The following is a 25153-nucleotide window of genomic DNA, read 5'->3' as shown; positions in this document are numbered from 1 at the left end:
TTTTCATTTGCAGCTTATAAACTACACAGCCCACAATGAAACAATTCCACTTCCTTCTGTGCTACATACAGGATCACATTCTCTGAGTCTCTAAGAGCCAGGACCCCCAGCGGAGCTCTTCCCTGCGCTGCTCCTACACCAATGAGGCCGGAGCCGCAAACAGCTTGGCTTTTTCCCTGGCACCGTCTGCCAGCGCTCATCAAAATAACCACACGATGGCGCTGTCGACTAACAAAAGAAGGAAACGCACCGAGGCCAGCTCCAAAGGACAGAGCCGAGTTGGAAACGTCCCTGCTCTCAAATTAACTGTGCCAGGAAAAAAAGACTTTGCTGATCTTCCCCCTCCAAGTGTGCAAACACTTTTGCACCACACTCAAAGGGCAACACGAAATCCTCTGCCCTAACAAACATTTTCACTCTCGCAGAGTCCAGTAACAAACTCAAAGACATCCGCTCACCAAATGTGCCAGCTGAGAGAGAAAGTTCTTTGCTGCCTACAATTTCAACTTCACCCATCAAACAATGAACACACACCCTGCTATTGGCACTTTTCTTTTCAGCTCTACGCTCCTAAGCTTTCAGTCTCAGAGTCAAGATCCAAGCAGCATGGCAACAGGGACTACTCACACACTAAAGCTACAAGGACAAAAAGCTCAACAACTTGCTGTCTAGATACCCACTGTCAGTTCAACAGCTCTAACCCACAGGGAAACCTCTTGGGAAAAACCTTTAAATTCACTGAGACCACCCAAAGTGCCCATCCAAACCTATATTCTTTGCCAAAGAGAAGAACAAGAAGCTCATTTCAAGAGAAAGGGCATCCCCTCCTCCAAAATCCAAAACATCCAGTGACTGATCCCATACAATGGTGTCAGAACACTCTTACTAGAGGCAGACAGCCTTCCAAAGATGGATACTGACTCAATGACTGTACAAATTGAGGGAGTGCTTCCAAATATGCCGGCACAAGAAGCTGCTGTCGTCCTTGAGCTGCGCGACACAGCTTCTTATCTGCACCTCCAACTCTGGGGCTACGTGCTTTCCTTCCCATGAGAAAGCATTGCCATTCTCCTTCAGGAACTTACCAAGCCAAACTGTATGCCATGTCCTGTACTATGTCCAACAATGGCTCCTGCACAGAAGGGTCTACGACATAAATATCTTGCTGGACTATACCTCTTCATGGTTCCTTTAACGCCTGCCCTATTACATTGTCACTATATCTTTTTCTTGCCAAGGAAAGGCACTCAGAGTCACTTGGCCTTGCCTTGCCTTTGATGCTGTGGCTAGTCTACTCTTGTTTTGCTTGCTTGCTTATGTGTGCCTTGCCTGGCAAGACCTAGAAAGACCTTCCTTGCTTTGCTTTGCCTTGCCTACCGCTCTTTGCAATGCAAACCAAGTGTAGGCGCAATTGTAGGCAAGTCAAGGGAGAAGCTGACAAGGCTGGAGCCATGAGGGGCAAGCAAATGGAGTGGTAGGTGAGAGAAGGCCCAGAACTTCTAGGCAAGGATGGGCATAGGAAGGCCAGGCAGAAACAGTAAGGCCTAGGCAAGGCTAGGTTTCCCTGGAGGAAAGCAGTAGGCAGGTCAAGTGTGGGCATAGGCACTGGAGGGAGTGCAAGGCTAGGGAGGCAAGGCAGGGCAAGGCAAGGAAACTTTTGGGTCACCAAGGCAAGACAAATGAGAGGTACATTCAAAGACTGCTGGTACACAAAAGGGGCTAGGACAGACTTCTCTGTCTGGCCTTGATATCACATGGGCCATCTCTAATCTGCACCTAAAACACTTGGATTACCTGCTTTCCTTGGTATACAAAAGAACTGTCATTCTGGTCCTGAAGCGCAAAGGTGAAATGTGAATTTTATGTCCAAAATTCAAGACATGTAAGGATAGGTGCCAGAAGCAAGCTGCCAGGACAGATGGGTGTGCTTGCACGTGACCTCTTTTGGGCTTCCTCTCACATGCTCCTGAAACGCTGGAGGTACGTGAAAGCCTTGAGAGTCCTAGGAGAAGCAGGCAGGGCAAGGCAAGATGAAGAAATGCCGCAAAAAGAGGGGTATTGAATTCCAGGTGGGGGACGAGTGAGCAAGGGAATGCAAGGCAAGGGAGAGGAGAGGTTCAAAGGTAACGCCAAGAAAAGTGGTGGCTTTGCCAGGCAAGACAAAGGAGAGGCAAGCAAGGCAATGAGAGTCCTAGAAGGAGAAGGAAATGAAAGATTGGAGCTGGACAAAGGGGAAGGGAAACTGGACAAAGTGGCAAGGGGGATGGGTGGTGCAAGGCACTGGACTGGTAGGAAGGGCAAGGGAAAGACATGGATGGGTCAGGAAGGAAGAGGAAAACAATGGCCAGGAATGACAAAGAAATGCAAGGTTGGATAGGAAAGGAAAGGCAAGGCAATGTAGGGAAGGGGTAGGCCAGACAATGGGTGTCTTAAGAGGAAAAGTATGCATAGCAAGGCCAAGAGAAAAGCGGTAAAGAAGTTAGCGTGGGGGATAGGTGAGTGTAGCTGAGAAAGAAAGAAAGTGCCTCATTCCAGTATGTATGTATGTATGTGTGTGTGAAGTTTGCAGGATGTAAAGCAGAAGAAAGCAGTGACTTGATGGTGGAGTGAAAGGATGCTTTTGAATACACGTGGCAAGGTCCAAGCAAACTATTTGTCTTGGCACATCTGTGTCCCATAAACATCTTAGTTTAGATTCAGACTGTAAGCGGGACAGAGAACACCCCTAAAATTACAGCTGAGCAAGAAAGCAGGTCGCATCAGCATGTTTTAAAGGAAGCAGTTTTTTTGTGTGAGAAGAAAATGGACATATGAGACTCCAGCAGTATCGACGTTCAGCTTAGAAGCAAAGTGCAATGATTCCGTACAAACTCTGAAAATGAAACGCAGCAATAAAAAGGCAATGGGACATGTCAGCGAAAGCTTTGTGGCCAAGCAGGGTGAGATGTTTGAAGCAGAACCACAGTTTGGTTTCACTAAGGATCCATCATGGTGGATTGCAAACATGTGCCAAGACAACACATATTCTGCAGCTGTTGCAGCTCTCCGCAGGAACACTAGCGCTTTCCCTTAGACTCTAAAATGCAGAGAAATGGCCTGCGCAGCGCAGAAGCTATTTGTGCTGCTTGTACACCTCTTCCAACCCCTCAGTGGAAACTATTGCGCCTGCCTTTAGACTCTGAGATCCAGAGAACACAATGGTAGAGGCAGTGGTGGAGAATGGAAGGAGAGAGTGAAGTTTGATGAGTGAGTTTGATGTGACTTATGTGGAGCACGCAGAAAATGTAGCCCCGTACTGGTTTTTACACCTGGAGCCTATTTCTGTAAGACATTTCAGGTGGACATTTTTGATCAAGAAGCCAGAGTGAAAAAATTGACAGCAGGTCTCTCTGGGAAAGAAAAAGCAGCAAGGCGTCGTGTGCCATTTAAATGCTGCTATAAGAAGGGCGTACTTTAGCAGCATCTCTCTTGACACTTCTATCTGTGTAATCTCTAGCTGCTTGGACACAGCGACACTGAAAATAATTGTACTGCAAATACCAAGTTACACAGGGAAAAAAGGTAGGTCAGCAAATGCCTTCTGTCCTGGCACATCTCTCAGTCAGAACTCCAGCTGAAAAATTTTGCTGTAATGATGGACTTTGCCACTTGGAGAGAATTTATATAGTTGGGAAGAAGCATTCAAAGCCCTAGTGCATTTCGTCTATTTTACGGACTGCAAGGGCACTCTAAAGGCCAGCACTAGCTTTTTGTTGGACTTTTTCTTTTTGAGTAGCTGCTGGACGTTTTGAAGCAGTTTGGGATCTGCTAGAGTGCAAGGTAATACATAGAGTTTGAGGAAAGTGATATACACATTTTATATCTCCAGGGAGGTGGATGCAGTTCAGTGTGTGCGAGTTACATGTTGAGCAGCGGATCACACAGAAAAGAAGAGGCTGCGCTGCAATTGCCTTTTCATTTGCAGCTTATAAACTGCACAGCCCACAATGAAACAATTCCACTTCCTTCTGTGCTACATACAGGATCACATTCTCTGAGTCTCTAAGAGCCAGGACCCCCAGCGGAGCTCTTCCCTGCGCTGCTCCTACACCAATGAGGCCGGAGCCGCAAACAGCTTGGCTTTTTCCCTGGCACCGTCTGCCAGCGCTCATCAAAATAACCACACGATGGCGCTGTCGACTAACAAAAGAAGGAAACGCACCGAGGCCAGCTCCAAAGGACAGAGCCGAGTTGGAAACGTCCCTGCTCTCAAATTAACTGTGCCAGGAAAAAAAGACTTTGCTGATCTTCCCCCTCCAAGTGTGCAAACACTTTTGCACCACACTCAAAGGGCAACACGAAATCCTCTGCCCTAACAAACATTTTCACTCTCGCAGAGTCCAGTAACAAACTCAAAGACATCCGCTCACCAAATGTGCCAGCTGAGAGAGAAAGTTCTTTGCTGCCTACAATTTCAACTTCACCCATCAAACAATGAACACACACCCTGCTATTGGCACTTTTCTTTTCAGCTCTACGCTCCTAAGCTTTCAGTCTCAGAGTCAAGATCCAAGCAGCATGGCAACAGGGACTACTCACACACTAAAGCTACAAGGACAAAAAGCTCAACAACTTGCTGTCTAGATTCCCACTGTCAGTTCAACATCTCTAACCCACAGGGAAACCTCTTGGGAAAAACCTTTAAATTCACTGAGACCACCCAAAGTGCCCATCCAAACTTAATTTCTTTGCCAAAGAGAAGAACAAGAAGCTCATTTCAAGAGAAATGGCATCCCCTCCTCCAAAATCCAAAACATCCTGTGACTGATCCCATACAATGGTGTCAGAACACTCTTACTAGAGGCAGACAGCCTTCCAAAGATGGATACTGACTCAATGACTGTACAAATTGAGGGAGTGCTTCCAAATATGCCGGCACAAGAAGCTGCTGTCGTCCTTGAGCTGCGCGACACAGCTTCTTATCTGCACCTCCAACTCTGGGGCTACGTGCTTTCCTTCCCATGAGAAAGCATTGCCATTCTCCTTCAGGAACTTACCAAGCCAAACTGTATGCCATGTCCTGTACTATGTCCAACAATGGCTCCTGCACAGAAGGGTCTACGACATAAATATCTTGCTGGACTATACCTCCTCATGGTACCTTTAACGCCTGCCCTATTACATTGTCACTATATCTTTTTCTTGCCAAGGAAAGGCACTCAGAGTCACTTGGCCTTGCCTTGCCTTTGATGCTGTGGCTAGTCTACTCTTGTTTTGCTTGCTTGCTTATGTGTGCCTTGCCTGGCAAGACCTAGAAAGACCTTCCTTGCTTTGCTTTGCCTTGCCTACCGCTCTTTGCAATGCAAACCAAGTGTAGGCGCAATTGTAGGCAAGTCAAGGGAGAAGCTGACAAGGCTGGAGCCATGAGGGGCAAGCAAATGGAGTGGTAGGTGAGAGAAGGCCCAGAACTTCTAGGCAAGGATGGGCATAGGAAGGCCAGGCAGAAACAGGAAGGCCTAGGCAAGGCTAGGTTTCCCTGGAGGAAAGCAGTAGGCAGGTCAAGTGTGGGCATAGGCACTGGAGGGAGTGCAAGGCTAGGGAGGCAAGGCAGGGCAAGGCAAGGAAACTTTTGGGTCACCAAGGCAAGACAAATGAGAGGTACATTCAAAGACTGCTGGTACACAAAAGGGGCTAGGACAGACTTCTCTGGCTGGCCTTGATCTCACATGGGCCATCTCTAATCTGCACCTAAAACACTTGGATTACCTGCTTTCCTTGGTATACAAAAGAACTGTCATTCTGGTCCTGAAGCGCAAAGGTGAAATGTGAATTTTATGTCCAAAATGCAAGACATGTAAGGATAGGTGCCAGAAGCAAGCTGCCAGGACAGATGGGTGTGCTTGCACGTGACCTCTTTTGGGCTTCCTCTCACATGCTCCTGAAACGCTGGAGGTACGTGAAAGCCTTGAGAGTCCTTGGAGAAGCAGGCAGGGCAAGGCAAGATGAAGAAATTCCGCAAAAAGAGGGGTATTGAATTCCAGGTGGGGGACGAGTGAGCAAGGGAATGCAAGGCAAGGGAGAGGAGAGGTTCAAAGGTAACGCCAAGAAAAGTGGTGGCTTTGCCAGGCAAGACAAAAGAGAGGCAAGCAAGGCAATGAGAGTCCTAGAAGGAGAAGGAAATGAAAGATTGGAGCTGGACAAAGGGGAAGGGAAACTGGACAAAGTGGCAAGGGGGATGGGTGGTGCAAGGCACTGGACTGGTAGGAAGGGCAAGGGAAAGACATGGATGGGTCAGGAAGGAAAAGGAAAACAATGGCCAGGAATGACAAAGAAATGCAAGGTTGGATAGGAAAGGAAAGGCAAGGCAATGTAGGGAAGGGGTAGGCCAGACAATGGGTGTCTTAAGAGGAAAAGTATGCATAGCAAGGCCAAGAGAAAAGCGGTAAAGAAGTTAGCGTGGGGGATAGGTGAGTGTAGCTGAGAAAGAAAGAAAGTGCCTCATTCCAGTATGTATGTATGTATGTGTGTGTGAAGTTTGCAGGATGTAAAGCAGAAGAAAGCAGTGACTTGATGGTGGAGTGAAAGGATGCTTTTGAATACACGTGGCAAGGTCCAAGCAAACTATTTGTCTTGGCACATCTGTGTCCCATAAACTTCTTAGTTTAGATTCAGACTGTAAGCGGGACAGAGAACACCCCTAAAATTACAGCTGAGCAAGAAAGCAGGTCGCATCAGCATGTTTTAAAGGAAGCAGTTTTTTTGTGTGAGAAGAAAATGGACATATGAGACTCCAGCAGTATCGACGTTCAGCTTAGAAGCAAAGTGCAATGATTCCGTACAAACTCTGAAAATGAAACGCAGCAATAAAAAGGCAATGGGACATGTCAGCGAAAGCTTTGTGGCCAAGCAGGGTGAGATGTTTGAAGCAGAACCACAGTTTGGTTTCACTAAGGATCCATCATGGTGGATTGCAAACATGTGCCAAGACAACACATATTCTGCAGCTGTTGCAGCTCTCCGCAGGAACACTAGCGCTTTCCCTTAGGCTCTAAAATGCAGAGAAATGGCCTGCGCAGCGCAGAAGCTATTTGTGCTGCTTGTACACCTCTTCCAACCCCTCAGTGGAAACTATTGCGCCTGCCTTTAGACTCTGAGATCCAGAGAACACAATGGTAGAGGCAGTGGTGGAGAATGGAAGGAGAGAGTGAAGTTTGATGAGTGAGTTTGATGTGACTTATGTGGAGCACGCAGAAAATGTAGCCCCGTACTGGTTTTTACACCTGGAGCCTATTTCTGTAAGACATTTCAGGTGGACATTTTTGATCAAGAAGCCAGAGTGAAAAAATTGACAGCAGGTCTCTCTGGGAAAGAAAAAGCAGCAAGGCGTCGTGTGCCATTTAAATGCTGCTATAAGAAGGGCGTACTTTAGCAGCATCTCTCTTGACACTTCTATCTGTGTAATCTCTAGCTGCTTGGACACAGCGACACTGAAAATAATTGTACTGCAAATACCAAGTTACACAGGGAAAAAAGGTAGGTCAGCAAATGCCTTCTGTCCTGGCACATCTCTCAGTCAGAACTCCAGCTGAAAAATTTTGCTGTAATGATGGACTTTGCCACTTGGAGAGAATTTATATAGTTGGGAAGAAGCATTCAAAGCCCTAGTGCATTTCGTCTATTTTACGGACTGCAAGGGCACTCTAAAGGCCAGCACTAGCTTTTTGTTGGACTTTTTCTTTTTGAGTAGCTGCTGGACGTTTTGAAGCAGTTTGGGATCTGCTAGAGTGCAAGGTAATACATAGAGTTTGAGGAAAGTGATATACACATTTTATATCTCCAGGGAGGTGGATGCAGTTCAGTGTGTGCGAGTTACATGTTGAGCAGCGGATCACACAGAAAAGAAGAGGCTGCGCTGCAATTGCCTTTTCATTTGCAGCTTATAAACTGCACAGCCCACAATGAAACAATTCCACTTCCTTCTGTGCTACATACAGGATCACATTCTCTGAGTCTCTAAGAGCCAGGACCCCCAGCGGAGCTCTTCCCTGCGCTGCTCCTACACCAATGAGGCCGGAGCCGCAAACAGCTTGGCTTTTTCCCTGGCACCGTCTGCCAGCGCTCATCAAAATAACCACACGATGGCGCTGTCGACTAACAAAAGAAAAAAACGCACCGAGGCCAGCTCCAAAGGACAGAGCCGAGTTGGAAACATCCCTGCTCTCAAATTAACTGTGCCAGGAAAAAAAGACTTTGCTGATCTTCCCCCTCCAAGTGTGCAAACACTTTTGCACCACACTCAAAGGGCAACACGAAATCCTCTGCCCTAACAAACATTTTCACTCTCGCAGAGTCCAGTAACAAACTCAAAGACATCCGCTCACCAAATGTGCCAGCTGAGAGAGAAAGTTCTTTGCTGCCTACAATTTCAACTTCACCCATCAAACAATGAACACACACCCTGCTATTGGCACTTTTCTTTTCAGCTCTACGCTCCTAAGCTTTCAGTCTCAGAGTCAAGATCCAAGCAGCATGGCAACAGGGACTACTCACACACTAAAGCTACAAGGACAAAAAGCTCAACAACTTGCTGTCTAGATTCCCACTGTCAGTTCAACATCTCTAACCCACAGGGAAACCTCTTGGGAAAAACCTTTAAATTCACTGAGACCACCCAAAGTGCCCATCCAAACTTAATTTCTTTGCCAAAGAGAAGAACAAGAAGCTCATTTCAAGAGAAATGGCATCCCCTCCTCCAAAATCCAAAACATCCAGTGACTGATCCCATACAATGGTGTCAGAACACTCTTACTAGAGGCAGACAGCCTTCCAAAGATGGATACTGACTCAATGACTGTACAAATTGAGGGAGTGCTTCCAAATATGCCGGCACAAGAAGCTGCTGTCGTCCTTGAGCTGCGCGACACAGCTTCTTATCTGCACCTCCAACTCTGGGGCTACGTGCTTTCCTTCCCATGAGAAAGCATTGCCATTCTCCTTCAGGAACTTACCAAGCCAAACTGTATGCCATGTCCTGTACTATGTCCAACAATGGCTCCTGCACAGAAGGGTCTACGACATAAATATCTTGCTGGACTATACCTCCTCATGGTACCTTTAACGCCTGCCCTATTACATTGTCACTATATCTTTTTCTTGCCAAGGAAAGGCACTCAGAGTCACTTGGCCTTGCCTTGCCTTTGATGCTGTGGCTAGTCTACTCTTGTTTTGCTTGCTTGCTTATGTGTGCCTTGCCTGGCAAGACCTAGAAAGACCTTCCTTGCTTTGCTTTGCCTTGCCTACCGCTCTTTGCAATGCAAACCAAGTGTAGGCGCAATTGTAGGCAAGTCAAGGGAGAAGCTGACAAGGCTGGAGCCATGAGGGGCAAGCAAATGGAGTGGTAGGTGAGAGAAGGCCCAGAACTTCTAGGCAAGGATGGGCATAGGAAGGCCAGGCAGAAACAGGAAGGGCTAGGCAAGGCTAGGTTTCCCTGGAGGAAAGCAGTAGGCAGGTCAAGTGTGGGCATAGGCACTGGAGGGAGTGCAAGGCTAGGGAGGCAAGGCAGGGCAAGGCAAGGAAACTTTTGGGTCACCAAGGCAAGACAAATGAGAGGTACATTCAAAGACTGCTGGTACACAAAAGGGGCTAGGACAGACTTCTCTGGCTGGCCTTGATCTCACATGGGCCATCTCTAATCTGCACCTAAAACACTTGGATTACCTGCTTTCCTTGGTATACAAAAGAACTGTCATTCTGGTCCTGAAGCGCAAAGGTGAAATGTGAATTTTATGTCCAAAATGCAAGACATGTAAGGATAGGTGCCAGAAGCAAGCTGCCAGGACAGATGGGTGTGCTTGCACGTGACCTCTTTTGGGCTTCCTCTCACATGCTCCTGAAACGCTGGAGGTACGTGAAAGCCTTGAGAGTCCTTGGAGAAGCAGGCAGGGCAAGGCAAGATGAAGAAATTCCGCAAAAAGAGGGGTATTGAATTCCAGGTGGGGGACGAGTGAGCAAGGGAATGCAAGGCAAGGGAGAGGAGAGGTTCAAAGGTAACGCCAAGAAAAGTGGTGGCTTTGCCAGGCAAGACAAAAGAGAGGCAAGCAAGGCAATGAGAGTCCTAGAAGGAGAAGGAAATGAAAGATTGGAGCTGGACAAAGGGGAAGGGAAACTGGACAAAGTGGCAAGGGGGATGGGTGGTGCAAGGCACTGGACTGGTAGGAAGGGCAAGGGAAAGACATGGATGGGTCAGGAAGGAAAAGGAAAACAATGGCCAGGAATGACAAAGAAATGCAAGGTTGGATAGGAAAGGAAAGGCAAGGCAATGTAGGGAAGGGGTAGGCCAGACAATGGGTGTCTTAAGAGGAAAAGTATGCATAGCAAGGCCAAGAGAAAAGCGGTAAAGAAGTTAGCGTGGGGGATAGGTGAGTGTAGCTGAGAAAGAAAGAAAGTGCCTCATTCCAGTATGTATGTATGTATGTGTGTGTGAAGTTTGCAGGATGTAAAGCAGAAGAAAGCAGTGACTTGATGGTGGAGTGAAAGGATGCTTTTGAATACACGTGGCAAGGTCCAAGCAAACTATTTGTCTTGGCACATCTGTGTCCCATAAACTTCTTAGTTTAGATTCAGACTGTAAGCGGGACAGAGAACACCCCTAAAATTACAGCTGAGCAAGAAAGCAGGTCGCATCAGCATGTTTTAAAGGAAGCAGTTTTTTTGTGTGAGAAGAAAATGGACATATGAGACTCCAGCAGTATCGACGTTCAGCTTAGAAGCAAAGTGCAATGATTCCGTACAAACTCTGAAAATGAAACGCAGCAATAAAAAGGCAATGGGACATGTCAGCGAAAGCTTTGTGGCCAAGCAGGGTGAGATGTTTGAAGCAGAACCACAGTTTGGTTTCACTAAGGATCCATCATGGTGGATTGCAAACATGTGCCAAGACAACACATATTCTGCAGCTGTTGCAGCTCTCCGCAGGAACACTAGCGCTTTCCCTTAGGCTCTAAAATGCAGAGAAATGGCCTGCGCAGCGCAGAAGCTATTTGTGCTGCTTGTACACCTCTTCCAACCCCTCAGTGGAAACTATTGCGCCTGCCTTTAGACTCTGAGATCCAGAGAACACAATGGTAGAGGCAGTGGTGGAGAATGGAAGGAGAGAGTGAAGTTTGATGAGTGAGTTTGATGTGACTTATGTGGAGCACGCAGAAAATGTAGCCCTGTACTGGTTTTTACACCTGGAGCCTATTTCTGTAAGACATTTCAGGTGGACATTTTTGATCAAGAAGCCAGAGTGAAAAAATTGACAGCAGGTCTCTCTGGGAAAGAAAAAGCAGCAAGGCGTCGTGTGCCATTTAAATGCTGCTATAAGAAGGGCGTACTTTAGCAGCATCTCTCTTGACACTTCTATCTGTGTAATCTCTAGCTGCTTGGACACAGCGACACTGAAAATAATTGTACTGCAAATACCAAGTTACACAGGGAAAAAGGGTAGGTCAGCAAATGCCTTCTGTCCTGGCACATCTCTCAGTCAGAACTCCAGCTGAAAAATTTTGCTGTAATGATGGACTTTGCCACTTGGAGAGAATTTATATAGTTGGGAAGAAGCATTCAAAGCCCTAGTGCATTTCGTCTATTTTACGGACTGCAAGGGCACTCTAAAGGCCAGCACTAGCTTTTTGTTGGACTTTTTCTTTTTGAGTAGCTGCTGGACGTTTTGAAGCGGTTTGGGATCTGCTAGAGTGCAAGGTAATACATAGAGTTTGAGGAAAGTGATATACACATTTTATATCTCCAGGGAGGTGGATGCAGTTCAGTGTGTGCGAGTTACATGTTGAGCAGCGGATCACACAGAAAAGAAGAGGCTGCGCTGCAATTGCCTTTTCATTTGCAGCTTATAAACTACACAGCCCACAATGAAACAATTCCACTTCCTTCTGTGCTACATACAGGATCACATTCTCTCAGTCTCTAAGAGCCAGGACCCCCAGCGGAGCTCTTCCCTGCGCTGCTCCTACACCAATGAGGCCGGAGCCGCAAACAGCTTGGCTTTTTCCCTGGCACCGTCTGCCAGCGCTCATCAAAATAACCACACGATGGCGCTGTCGACTAACAAAAGAAGGAAACGCACCGAGGCCAGCTCCAAAGGACAGAGCCGAGTTGGAAACGTCCCTGCTCTCAAATTAACTGTGCCAGGAAAAAAAGACTTTGCTGATCTTCCCCCTCCAACTGTGCAAACACTTTTGCACCACACTCAAAGGGCAACACGAAATCCTCTGCCCTAACAAACATTTTCACTCTCGCAGAGTCCAGTAACAAACTCAAAGACATCCGCTCACCAAATGTGCCAGCGGAGAGAGAAAGTTCTTTGCTGCCTACAATTTCAACTTCACCCATCAAACAATGAACACACACCCTGCTATTGGCACTTTTCTTTTCAGCTCTACGCTCCTAAGCTTTCAGTCTCAGAGTCAAGATCCAAGCAGCATGGCAACAGGGACTACTCACACACTAAAGCTACAAGGACAAAAAGCTCAACAACTTGCTGTCTAGATTCCCACTGTCAGTTCAACATCTCTAACCCACAGGGAAACCTCTTGGGAAAAACCTTTACATTCACTGAGACCACCCAAAGTGCCCATCCAAACTTAATTTCTTTGCCAAAGAGAAGAACAAGAAGCTCATTTCAAGAGAAATGGCATCCCCTCCTCCAAAATCCAAAACATCCTGTGACTGATCCCATACAATGGTGTCAGAACACTCTTACTAGAGGCAGACAGCCTTCCAAAGATGGATACTGACTCAATGACTGTACAAATTGAGGGAGTGCTTCCAAATATGCCGGCACAAGAAGCTGCTGTCGTCCTTGAGCTGCGCGACACAGCTTCTTATCTGCACCTCCAACTCTGGGGCTACGTGCTTTCCTTCCCATGAGAAAGCATTGCCATTCTCCTTCAGGAACTTACCAAGCCAAGCTGTATGCCATGTCCTGTACTATGTCCAACAATGGCTCCTGCACAGAAGGGTCTACGACATAAATATCTTGCTGGACTATACCTCCTCATGGTACCTTTAACGCCTGCCCTATTACATTGTCACTATATCTTTTTCTTGCCAAGGAAAGGCACTCAGAGTCACTTGGCCTTGCCTTGCCTTTGATGCTGTGGCTAGTCTACTCTTGTTTTGCTTGCTTGCTTATGTGTGCCTTGCCTGGCAAGACCTAGAAAGACCTTCCTTGCTTTGCTTTGCCTTGCCTACCGCTCTTTGCAATGCAAACCAAGTGTAGGCGCAATTGTAGGCAAGTCAAGGGAGAAGCTGACAAGGCTGGAGCCATGAGGGGCAAGCAAATGGAGTGGTAGGTGAGAGAAGGCCCAGAACTTCTAGGCAAGGATGGGCATAGGAAGGCCAGGCAGAAACAGGAAGGCCTAGGCAAGGCTAGGTTTCCCTGGAGGAAAGCAGTAGGCAGGTCAAGTGTGGGCATAGGCACTGGAGGGAGTGCAAGGCTAGGGAGGCAAGGCAGGGCAAGGCAAGGAAACTTTTGGGTCACCAAGGCAAGACAAATGAGAGGTACATTCAAAGACTGCTGGTACACAAAAGGGGCTAGGACAGACTTCTCTGGCTGGCCTTGATCTCACATGGGCCATCTCTAATCTGCACCTAAAACACTTGGATTACCTGCTTTCCTTGGTATACAAAAGAACTGTCATTCTGGTCCTGAAGCGCAAAGGTGAAATGTGAATTTTATGTCCAAAATGCAAGACATGTAAGGATAGGTGCCAGAAGCAAGCTGCCAGGACAGATGGGTGTGCTTGCACGTGACCTCTTTTGGGCTTCCTCTCACATGCTCCTGAAACGCTGGAGGTACGTGAAAGCCTTGAGAGTCCTTGGAGAAGCAGGCAGGGCAAGGCAAGATGAAGAAATTCCGCAAAAAGAGGGGTATTGAATTCCAGGTGGGGGACGAGTGAGCAAGGGAATGCAAGGCAAGGGAGAGGAGAGGTTCAAAGGTAACGCCAAGAAAAGTGGTGGCTTTGCCAGGCAAGACAAAAGAGAGGCAAGCAAGGCAATGAGAGTCCTAGAAGGAGAAGGAAATGAAAGATTGGAGCTGGACAAAGGGGAAGGGAAACTGGACAAAGTGGCAAGGGGGATGGGTGGTGCAAGGCACTGGACTGGTAGGAAGGGCAAGGGAAAGACATGGATGGGTCAGGAAGGAAAAGGAAAACAATGGCCAGGAATGACAAAGAAATGCAAGGTTGGATAGGAAAGGAAAGGCAAGGCAATGTAGGGAAGGGGTAGGCCAGACAATGGGTGTCTTAAGAGGAAAAGTATGCATAGCAAGGCCAAGAGAAAAGCGGTAAAGAAGTTAGCGTGGGGGATAGGTGAGTGTAGCTGAGAAAGAAAGAAAGTGCCTCATTCCAGTATGTATGTATGTATGTGTGTGTGAAGTTTGCAGGATGTAAAGCAGAAGAAAGCAGTGACTTGATGGTGGAGTGAAAGGATGCTTTTGAATACACGTGGCAAGGTCCAAGCAAACTATTTGTCTTGGCACATCTGTGTCCCATAAACTTCTTAGTTTAGATTCAGACTGTAAGCGGGACAGAGAACACCCCTAAAATTACAGCTGAGCAAGAAAGCAGGTCGCATCAGCATGTTTTAAAGGAAGCAGTTTTTTTGTGTGAGAAGAAAATGGACATATGAGACTCCAGCAGTATCGACGTTCAGCTTAGAAGCAAAGTGCAATGATTCCGTACAAACTCTGAAAATGAAACGCAGCAATAAAAAGGCAATGGGACATGTCAGCGAAAGCTTTGTGGCCAAGCAGGGTGAGATGTTTGAAGCAGAACCACAGTTTGGTTTCACTAAGGATCCATCATGGTGGATTGCAAACATGTGCCAAGACAACACATATTCTGCAGCTGTTGCAGCTCTCCGCAGGAACACTAGCGCTTTCCCTTAGGCTCTAAAATGCAGAGAAATGGCCTGCGCAGCGCAGAAGCTATTTGTGCTGCTTGTACACCTCTTCCAACCCCTCAGTGGAAACTATTGCGCCTGCCTTTAGACTCTGAGATCCAGAGAACACAATGGTAGAGGCAGTGGTGGAGAATGGAAGGAGAGAGTGAAGTTTGATGAGTGAGTTTGATGTGACTTATGTGGAGCACGCAGAAAATGTAGCCCCGTACTGGTTTTTACACCTGGAGCCTATTTCTGTAAGACATTTCAGGTGGACATTTTTGATCAAGAAGCCAGAGTGAAAAAATTGACAGCAGGTCTCTCTGGGAAAGAAAAAGCAGCAAGGCGTCGTGTGCCATTTAAATGCTGCTATAAGAAGGGCGTACTTTAGCAGCATCTCTCTTGACACTTCTATCTGTGTAATCTCTAGCTGCTTGGACACAGCGACACTGAAAATAATTGTACTGCAAATACCAAGTTACACAGGGAAAAAAGGTAGGTCAGCAAATGCCTTCTGTCCTGGCACATCTCTCAGTCAGAACTCCAGCTGAAAAATTTTGCTGTAATGATGGACTTTGCCACTTGGAGAGAATTTATATAGTTGGGAAGAAGCATTCAAAGCCCTAGTGCATTTCGTCTATTTTACGGACTGCAAGGGCACTCTAAAGGCCAGCACTAGCTTTTTGTTGGACTTTTTCTTTTTGAGTAGCTGCTGGACGTTTTGAAGCAGTTTGGGATCTGCTAGAGTGCAAGGTAATACATAGAGTTTGAGGAAAGTGATATACACATTTTATATCTCCAGGGAGGTGGATGCAGTTCAGTGTGTGCGAGTTACATGTTGAGCAGCGGATCACACAGAAAAGAAGAGGCTGCGCTGCAATTGCCTTTTCATTTGCAGCTTATAAACTGCACAGCCCACAATGAAACAATTCCACTTCCTTCTGTGCTACATACAGGATCACATTCTCTCAGTCTCTAAGAGCCAGGACCCCCAGCGGAGCTCTTCCCTGCGCTGCTCCTACACCAATGAGGCCGGAGCCGCAAACAGCTTGGCTTTTTCCCTGGCACCGTCTGCCAGCGCTCATCAAAATAACCACACGATGGCGCTGTCGACTAACAAAAGAAGGAAACGCACCGAGGCCAGCTCCAAAGGACAGAGCCGAGTTGGAAACGTCCCTGCTCTCAAATTAACTGTGCCAGGAAAAAAAGACTTTGCTGATCTTCCCCCTCCAAGTGTGCAAACACTTTTGCACCACACTCAAAGGGCAACACGAAATCCTCTGCCCTAACAAACATTTTCACTCTCGCAGAGTCCAGTAACAAACTCAAAGACATCCGCTCACCAAATGTGCCAGCTGAGAGAGAAAGTTCTTTGCTGCCTACAATTTCAACTTCACCCATCAAACAATGAACACACACCCTGCTATTGGCACTTTTCTTTTCAGCTCTACGCTCCTAAGCTTTCAGTCTCAGAGTCAAGATCCAAGCAGCATGGCAACAGGGACTACTCACACACTAAAGCTACAAGGACAAAAAGCTCAACAACTTGCTGTCTAGATTCCCACTGTCAGTTCAACATCTCTAACCCACAGGGAAACCTCTTGGGAAAAACCTTTACATTCACTGAGACCACCCAAAGTGCCCATCCAAACTTAATTTCTTTGCCAAAGAGAAGAACAAGAAGCTCATTTCAAGAGAAATGGCATCCCCTCCTCCAAAATCCAAAACATCCAGTGACTGATCCCATACAATGGTGTCAGAACACTCTTACTAGAGGCAGACAGCCTTCCAAAGATGGATACTGACTCAATGACTGTAAAAATTGAGGGAGTGCTTCCAAATATGCCGGCACAAGAAGCTGCTGTCGTCCTTGAGCTGCGCGACACAGCTTCTTATCTGCACCTCCAACTCTGGGGCTACGTGCTTTCCTTCCCATGAGAAAGCATTGCCATTCTCCTTCAGGAACTTACCAAGCCAAACTGTATGCCATGTCCTGTACTATGTCCAACAATGGCTCCTGCACAGAAGGGTCTACGACATAAATATCTTGCTGGACTATACCTCTTCATGGTTCCTTTAACGCCTGCCCTATTACATTGTCACTATATCTTTTTCTTGCCAAGGAAAGGCACTCAGAGTCACTTGGCCTTGCCTTGCCTTTGATGCTGTGGCTAGTCTACTCTTGTTTTGCTTGCTTGCTTATGTGTGCCTTGCCTGGCAAGACCTAGAAAGACCTTCCTTGCTTTGCTTTGCCTTGCCTACCGCTCTTTGCAATGCAAACCAAGTGTAGGCGCAATTGTAGGCAAGTCAAGGGAGAAGCTGACAAGGCTGGAGCCATGAGGGGCAAGCAAATGGAGTGGTAGGTGAGAGAAGGCCCAGAACTTCTAGGCAAGGATGGGCATAGGAAGGCCAGGCAGAAACAGGAAGGCCTAGGCAAGGCTAGGTTTCCCTGGAGGAAAGCAGTAGGCAGGTCAAGTGTGGGCATAGGCACTGGAGGGAGTGCAAGGCTAGGGAGGCAAGGCAGGGCAAGGCAAGGAAACTTTTGGGTCACCAAGGCAAGACAAATGAGAGGTACATTCAAAGACTGCTGGTACACAAAAGGGGCTAGGACAGACTTCTCTGGCTGGCCTTGATCTCACATGGGCCATCTCTAATCTGCACCTAAAACACTTGGATTACCTGCTTTCCTTGGTATACAAAAGAACTGTCATTCTGGTCCTGAAGCGCAAAGGTGAAATGTGAATTTTATGTCCAAAATGCAAGACATGTAAGGATAGGTGCCAGAAGCAAGCTGCCAGGACAGATGGGTGTGCTTGCACGTGACCTCTTTTGGGCTTCCTCTCACATGCTCCTGAAACGCTGGAGGTACGTGAAAGCCTTGAGAGTCCTTGGAGAAGCAGGCAGGGCAAGGCAAGATGAAGAAATTCCGCAAAAAGAGGGGTATTGAATTCCAGGTGGGGGACGAGTGAGCAAGGGAATGCAAGGCAAGGGAGAGGAGAGGTTCAAAGGTAACGCCAAGAAAAGTGGTGGCTTTGCCAGGCAAGACAAAAGAGAGGCAAGCAAGGCAATGAGAGTCCTAGAAGGAGAAGGAAATGAAAGATTGGAGCTGGACAAAGGGGAAGGGAAACTGGACAAAGTGGCAAGGGGGATGGGTGGTGCAAGGCACTGGACTGGTAGGAAGGGCAAGGGAAAGACATGGATGGGTCAGGAAGGAAAAGGAAAACAATGGCCAGGAATGACAAAGAAATGCAAGGTTGGATAGGAAAGGAAAGGCAAGGCAATGTAGGGAAGGGGTAGGCCAGACAATGGGTGTCTTAAGAGGAAAAGTATGCATAGCAAGGCCAAGAGAAAAGCGGTAAAGAAGTTAGCGTGGGGGATAGGTGAGTGTAGCTGAGAAAGAAAGAAAGTGCCTCATTCCAGTATGTATGTATGTATGTGTGTGTGAAGTTTGCAGGATGTAAAGCAGAAGAAAGCAGTGACTTGATGGTGGAGTGAAAGGATGCTTTTGAATACACGTGGCAAGGTCCAAGCAAACTATTTGTCTTGGCACATCTGTGTCCCATAAACTTCTTAGTTTAGATTCAGACTGTAAGCGGGACAGAGAACACCCCTAAAATTACAGCTGAGCAAGAAAGCAGGTCGCATCAGCATGTTTTAAAGGAAGCAGTTTTTTTGTGTGAGAAGAAAATGGACATATGAGACTCCAGCAGTATCGACGTTCAGCTTAGAAGCAAAGTGCAATGATTCCGTACAAACTCTGAAAATGAAACGCAGCAATAAAAAGGCAATGGGACATGTCAGCGAAAGCTTTGTGGCCAAGCAGGGTGAGATGTTTGAAGCAGAACCACAGTTTGGTTTCACAAAGGATCCATCATGGTGGATTGCAAACATGTGCCAAGACAACACATATTCTGCAGCTGTTGCAGCTCTCCGCAGGAACACTAGCGCTTTCCCTTAGGCTCTAAAATGCAGAGAAATGGCCTGCGCAGCGCAGAAGCTATTTGTGCTGCTTGTACACCTCTTCCAACCCCTCAGTGGAAACTATTGCGCCTGCCTTTAGACTCTGAGATCCAGAGAACACAATGGTAGAGGCAGTGGTGGAGAATGGAAGGAGAGAGTGAAGTTTGATGAGTGAGTTTGATGTGACTTATGTGGAGCACGCAGAAAATGTAGCCCTGTACTGGTTTTTACACCTGGAGCCTATTTCTGTAAGACATTTCAGGTGGACATTTTTGATCAAGAAGCCAGAGTGAAAAAATTGACAGCAGGTCTCTCTGGGAAAGAAAAAGCAGCAAGGCGTCGTGTGCCATTTAAATGCTGCTATAAGAAGGGCGTACTTTAGCAGCATCTCTCTTGACACTTCTATCTGTGTAATCTCTAGCTGCTTGGACACAGCGACACTGAAAATAATTGTACTGCAAATACCAAGTTACACAGGGAAAAAGGGTAGGTCAGCAAATGCCTTCTGTCCTGGCACATCTCTCAGTCAGAACTCCAGCTGAAAAATTTTGCTGTAATGATGGACTTTGCCACTTGGAGAGAATTTATATAGTTGGGAAGAAGCATTCAAAGCCCTAGTGCATTTCGTCTATTTTACGGACTGCAAGGGCACTCTAAAGGCCAGCACTAGCTTTTTGTTGGACTTTTTCTTTTTGAGTAGCTGCTGGACGTTTTGAAGCGGTTTGGGATCTGCTAGAGTGCAAGGTAATACATAGAGTTTGAGGAAAGTGATATACACATTTTATATCTCCAGGGAGGTGGATGCAGTTCAGTGTGTGCGAGTTACATGTTGAGCAGCGGATCACACAGAAAAGAAGAGGCTGCGCTGCAATTGCCTTTTCATTTGCAGCTTATAAACTACACAGCCCACAATGAAACAATTCCACTTCCTTCTGTGCTACATACAGGATCACATTCTCTCAGTCTCTAAGAGCCAGGACCCCCAGCGGAGCTCTTCCCTGCGCTGCTCCTACACCAATGAGGCCGGAGCCGCAAACAGCTTGGCTTTTTCCCTGGCACCGTCTGCCAGCGCTCATCAAAATAACCACACGATGGCGCTGTCGACTAACAAAAGAAGGAAACGCACCGAGGCCAGCTCCAAAGGACAGAGCCGAGTTGGAAACGTCCCTGCTCTCAAATTAACTGTGCCAGGAAAAAAAGACTTTGCTGATCTTCCCCCTCCAACTGTGCAAACACTTTTGCACCACACTCAAAGGGCAACACGAAATCCTCTGCCCTAACAAACATTTTCACTCTCGCAGAGTCCAGTAACAAACTCAAAGACATCCGCTCACCAAATGTGCCAGCGGAGAGAGAAAGTTCTTTGCTGCCTACAATTTCAACTTCACCCATCAAACAATGAACACACACCCTGCTATTGGCACTTTTCTTTTCAGCTCTACGCTCCTAAGCTTTCAGTCTCAGAGTCAAGATCCAAGCAGCATGGCAACAGGGACTACTCACACACTAAAGCTACAAGGACAAAAAGCTCAACAACTTGCTGTCTAGATTCCCACTGTCAGTTCAACATCTCTAACCCACAGGGAAACCTCTTGGGAAAAACCTTTAAATTCACTGAGACCACCCAAAGTGCCCATCCAAACTTAATTTCTTTGCCAAAGAGAAGAACAAGAAGCTCATTTCAAGAGAAATGGCATCCCCTCCTCCAAAATCCAAAACATCCTGTGACTGATCCCATACAATGGTGTCAGAACACTCTTACTAGAGGCAGACAGCCTTCCAAAGATGGATACTGACTCAATGACTGTACAAATTGAGGGAGTGCTTCCAAATATGCCGGCACAAGAAGCTGCTGTCGTCCTTGAGCTGCGCGACACAGCTTCTTATCTGCACCTCCAACTCTGGGGCTACGTGCTTTCCTTCCCATGAGAAAGCATTGCCATTCTCCTTCAGGAACTTACCAAGCCAAGCTGTATGCCATGTCCTGTACTATGTCCAACAATGGCTCCTGCACAGAAGGGTCTACGACATAAATATCTTGCTGGACTATACCTCCTCATGGTACCTTTAACGCCTGCCCTATTACATTGTCACTATATCTTTTTCTTGCCAAGGAAAGGCACTCAGAGTCACTTGGCCTTGCCTTGCCTTTGATGCTGTGGCTAGTCTACTCTTGTTTTGCTTGCTTGCTTATGTGTGCCTTGCCTGGCAAGACCTAGAAAGACCTTCCTTGCTTTGCTTTGCCTTGCCTACCGCTCTTTGCAATGCAAACCAAGTGTAGGCGCAATTGTAGGCAAGTCAAGGGAGAAGCTGACAAGGCTGGAGCCATGAGGGGCAAGCAAATGGAGTGGTAGGTGAGAGAAGGCCCAGAACTTCTAGGCAAGGATGGGCATAGGAAGGCCAGGCAGAAACAGGAAGGCCTAGGCAAGGCTAGGTTTCCCTGGAGGAAAGCAGTAGGCAGGTCAAGTGTGGGCATAGGCACTGGAGGGAGTGCAAGGCTAGGGAGGCAAGGCAGGGCAAGGCAAGGAAACTTTTGGGTCACCAAGGCAAGACAAATGAGAGGTACATTCAAAGACTGCTGGTACACAAAAGGGGCTAGGACAGACTTCTCTGGCTGGCCTTGATCTCACATGGGCCATCTCTAATCTGCACCTAAAACACTTGGATTACCTGCTTTCCTTGGTATACAAAAGAACTGTCATTCTGGTCCTGAAGCGCAAAGGTGAAATGTGAATTTTATGTCCAAAATGCAAGACATGTAAGGATAGGTGCCAGAAGCAAGCTGCCAGGACAGATGGGTGTGCTTGCACGTGACCTCTTTTGGGCTTCCTCTCACATGCTCCTGAAACGCTGGAGGTACGTGAAAGCCTTGAGAGTCCTTGGAGAAGCAGGCAGGGCAAGGCAAGATGAAGAAATTCCGCAAAAAGAGGGGTATTGAATTCCAGGTGGGGGACGAGTGAGCAAGGGAATGCAAGGCAAGGGAGAGGAGAGGTTCAAAGGTAACGCCAAGAAAAGTGGTGGCTTTGCCAGGCAAGACAAAAGAGAGGCAAGCAAGGCAATGAGAGTCCTAGAAGGAGAAGGAAATGAAAGATTGGAGCTGGACAAAGGGGAAGGGAAACTGGACAAAGTGGCAAGGGGGATGGGTGGTGCAAGGCACTGGACTGGTAGGAAGGGCAAGGGAAAGACATGGATGGGTCAGGAAGGAAAAGGAAAACAATGGCCAGGAATGACAAAGAAATGCAAGGTTGGATAGGAAAGGAAAGGCAAGGCAATGTAGGGAAGGGGTAGGCCAGACAATGGGTGTCTTAAGAGGAAAAGTATGCATAGCAAGGCCAAGAGAAAAGCGGTAAAGAAGTTAGCGTGGGGGATAGGTGAGTGTAGCTGAGAAAGAAAGAAAGTGCCTCATTCCAGTATGTATGTATGTATGTGTGTGTGAAGTTTGCAGGATGTAAAGCAGAAGAAAGCAGTGACTTGATGGTGGAGTGAAAGGATGCTTTTGAATACACGTGGCAAGGTCCAAGCAAACTATTTGTCTTGGCACATCTGTGTCCCATAAACTTCTTAGTTTAGATTCAGACTGTAAGCGGGACAGAGAACACCCCTAAAATTACAGCTGAGCAAGAAAGCAGGTCGCATCAGCATGTTTTAAAGGAAGCAGTTTTTTTGTGTGAGAAGAAAATGGACATATGAGACTCCAGCAGTATCGACGTTCAGCTTAGAAGCAAAGTGCAATGATTCCGTACAAACTCTGAAAATGAAACGCAGCAATAAAAAGGCAATGGGACATGTCAGCGAAAGCTTTGTGGCCAAGCAGGGTGAGATGTTTGAAGCAGAACCACAGTTTGGTTTCACAAAGGATCCATCATGGTGGATTGCAAACATGTGCCAAGACAACACATATTCTGCAGCTGTTGCAGCTCTCCGCAGGAACACTAGCGCTTTCCCTTAGGCTCTAAAATGCAGAGAAATGGCCTGCGCAGCGCAGAAGCTATTTGTGCTGCTTGTACACCTCTTCCAACCCCTCAGTGGAAACTATTGCGCCTGCCTTTAGACTCTGAGATCCAGAGAACACAATGGTAGAGGCAGTGGTGGAGAATGGAAGGAGAGAGTGAAGTTTGATGAGTGAGTTTGATGTGACTTATGTGGAGCACGCAGAAAATGTAGCCCTGTACTGGTTTTTACACCTGGAGCCTATTTCTGTAAGACATTTCAGGTGGACATTTTTGATCAAGAAGCCAGAGTGAAAAAATTGACAGCAGGTCTCTCTGGGAAAGAAAAAGCAGCAAGGCGTCGTGTGCCATTTAAATGCTGCTATAAGAAGGGCGTACTTTAGCAGCATCTCTCTTGACACTTCTATCTGTGTAATCTCTAGCTGCTTGGACACAGCGACACTGAAAATAATTGTACTGCAAATACCAAGTTACACAGGGAAAAAGGGTAGGTCAGCAAATGCCTTCTGTCCTGGCACATCTCTCAGTCAGAACTCCAGCTGAAAAATTTTGCTGTAATGATGGACTTTGCCACTTGGAGAGAATTTATATAGTTGGGAAGAAGCATTCAAAGCCCTAGTGCATTTCGTCTATTTTACGGACTGCAAGGGCACTCTAAAGGCCAGCACTAGCTTTTTGTTGGACTTTTTCTTTTTGAGTAGCTGCTGGACGTTTTGAAGCGGTTTGGGATCTGCTAGAGTGCAAGGTAATACATAGAGTTTGAGGAAAGTGATATACACATTTTATATCTCCAGGGAGGTGGATGCAGTTCAGTGTGTGCGAGTTACATGTTGAGCAGCGGATCACACAGAAAAGAAGAGGCTGCGCTGCAATTGCCTTTTCATTTGCAGCTTATAAACTACACAGCCCACAATGAAACAATTCCACTTCCTTCTGTGCTACATACAGGATCACATTCTCTCAGTCTCTAAGAGCCAGGACCCCCAGCGGAGCTCTTCCCTGCGCTGCTCCTACACCAATGAGGCCGGAGCCGCAAACAGCTTGGCTTTTTCCCTGGCACCGTCTGCCAGCGCTCATCAAAATAACCACACGATGGCGCTGTCGACTAACAAAAGAAGGAAACGCACCGAGGCCAGCTCCAAAGGACAGAGCCGAGTTGGAAACGTCCCTGCTCTCAAATTAACTGTGCCAGGAAAAAAAGACTTTGCTGATCTTCCCCCTCCAACTGTGCAAACACTTTTGCACCACACTCAAAGGGCAACACGAAATCCTCTGCCCTAACAAACATTTTCACTCTCGCAGAATCCAGTAACAAACTCAAAGACATCCGCTCACCAAATGTGCCAGCTGAGAGAGAAAGTTCTTTGCTGCCTACAATTTCAACTTCACCCATCAAACAATGAACACACACCCTGCTATTGGCAATTTTCTTTTCAGCTCTACGCTCCTAAGCTTTCAGTCTCAGAGTCAAGATCCAAGCAGCATGGCAACAGGGACTACTCACACACTAAAGCTACAAGGACAAAAAGCTCAACAACTTGCTGTCTAGATTCCCACTGTCAGTTCAACATCTCTAACCCACAGGGAAACCTCTTGGGAAAAACCTTTAAATTCACTGAGACCACCCAAAGTGCCCATCCAAACTTAATTTCTTTGCCAAAGAGAAGAACAAGAAGCTCATTTCAAGAGAAATGGCATCCCCTCCTCCAAAATCCAAAACATCCTGTGACTGATCCCATACAATGGTGTCAGAACACTCTTACTAGAGGCAGACAGCCTTCCAAAGATGGATACTGACTCAATGACTGTACAAATTGAGGGAGTGCTTCCAAATATGCCGGCACAAGAAGCTGCTGTCGTCCTTGAGCTGCGCGACACAGCTTCTTATCTGCACCTCCAACTCTGGGGCTACGTGCTTTCCTTCCCATGAGAAAGCATTGCCATTCTCCTTCAGGAACTTACCAAGCCAAGCTGTATGCCATGTCCTGTACTATGTCCAACAATGGCTCCTGCACAGAAGGGTCTACGACATAAATATCTTGCTGGACTATACCTCCTCATGGTACCTTTAACGCCTGCCCTATTACATTGTCACTATATCTTTTTCTTGCCAAGGAAAGGCACTCAGAGTCACTTGGCCTTGCCTTGCCTTTGATGCTGTGGCTAGTCTACTCTTGTTTTGCTTGCTTGCTTATGTGTGCCTTGCCTGGCAAGACCTAGAAAGACCTTCCTTGCTTTGCTTTGCCTTGCCTACCGCTCTTTGCAATGCAAACCAAGTGTAGGCGCAATTGTAGGCAAGTCAAGGGAGAAGCTGACAAGGCTGG

This window comes from Poecile atricapillus, chromosome W (assembly GCF_030490865.1).
Source record: "Poecile atricapillus isolate bPoeAtr1 chromosome W, bPoeAtr1.hap1, whole genome shotgun sequence".
Lineage (NCBI taxonomy): Eukaryota > Metazoa > Chordata > Aves > Passeriformes > Paridae > Poecile > Poecile atricapillus.
This window is presented reverse-complemented; position numbering follows the sequence as displayed.